Here is a 1,308-nt window from a genome sequence, read left to right on the forward strand (position 1 = left end):
GGCGGGCCGGGAGGAGCTGCCGCCGGGATCCTCTTCCATGTGCCCCCACTGGCCTGCATTCCCATCTCAACCACCTCCGTCTGCTCCCATCCACCTCTGGTCATCCATCCCCATCCCATCGGCCTCGTTCCCCCTTTATCGCCCTCCATGCCCATACCATCCCCATTCATCCGCCTCCATCCCCATCTCAACCGCCTCTATCCCCATCCACCTCCATTCCCATCGCAACCTTCTCCACCCTAGCCAGCTCGTTTCACGCTGCCTCCATCCCCATCCCAATTGCTTTCCTCCTGATAGGAGAAATGGGTGCTAATGTCCTTACGAAAGACTCGGTGTGGAAGAATGGGTGCAGGGTTCTTCACTACTTTTTGCACGTAGGTAAAACCTTATACAATGAAGGCTTTGTTGCCTTTGTGAAATCATGGATCATGCCTGTTACTTCCGCTAAATAGAAAACGACTCTAGGAAGGAGACACAGCTGAATTAAGGGTAGAAAAACATGTGCCAATTTGGACAAATTTGGAGGAAAATATCTTTTGATAGAAGGCAGGCTACAACCATCCCTCCCCCACCAGGTTCAGGAAAAAAAATTTTTTTCCTCCAGGGAAAGTGAAAGAGATAAAAAACTATTTAACCAACACACAGGAAAAGGATAATAATGCTAAATAATAAAACCTCTCACTGTGGAGAGAAACCTCGGAATATTTCAGAGTCCTTCTGTAGGTGTGGTCTCTTTCCTCCTCCTAGGAGCTGGCTCAGTGTGGGCTCACCTCCGGGGCCTCGGTGGAAAATTCTCCGATGTGTTCTGATGTTGAAACAGTCCAGAAGAGAAGGGAAAAACTGAAATCCCAGGAAAACAAAGTTCAACTCTGTCTCCCTCTGGAGAAAAGGAGCCGAAAGCTGGCTGAAAAGCAAGAAGGGCGCTTCCTCTGCTCTTGTTACCACAACAGGAGAACATAGAGGAGTGCGTATCTGTGTTCTTGAACAACTGTTTTGAAAAGTTCATTCGGTTTTTTCTCTTCCCTCTCTCGGGCTCAGTTTAAAGGCACAGAACGGCACAGAATTAATTTCTGGGCATAGAGCAGCGATACGGTGAAGAAGGGGCAGTCAATAACTAACTCATGTAAGCACAAGCTAACTATTAGGAGACAGCAAATGTTAGTTCAGACAGAAGATGTTAATTACAAAGCCTGAGAAGGCGAATTCACCCTAATCTTGTCAAGATAGAGGGGACAAGGATCATCTCAGAGACTGCTGAATCATTCCTCAAAGGACTACGCATGCCCAGGGAGAAAGGTGAAAAGTTCA

General features: G+C 47.5%; 1 long non-coding RNA gene across 1 annotated transcript in view; it reads right to left on the reverse strand.

The window, feature by feature from the left end:
• Window positions 1-872, reverse strand: part of LOC108447716 — a 3,316-nt gene extending 2,444 nt beyond the window's left edge. Inside the window, exon 1 of the long non-coding RNA XR_001863392.1 lies at window positions 771-872. This is a non-coding gene — a long non-coding RNA (uncharacterized LOC108447716). The remainder of the gene's footprint in view (window positions 1-770) is intronic.
• Window positions 873-1,308: the final 436 nt, after the last annotated feature.

The sequence above is a fragment of the Corvus brachyrhynchos genome, unplaced genomic scaffold (genome assembly GCF_000691975.1).
Source record: "Corvus brachyrhynchos isolate BGI_N302 unplaced genomic scaffold, ASM69197v1 scaffold1647, whole genome shotgun sequence".
Taxonomy (NCBI): domain Eukaryota; kingdom Metazoa; phylum Chordata; class Aves; order Passeriformes; family Corvidae; genus Corvus; species Corvus brachyrhynchos.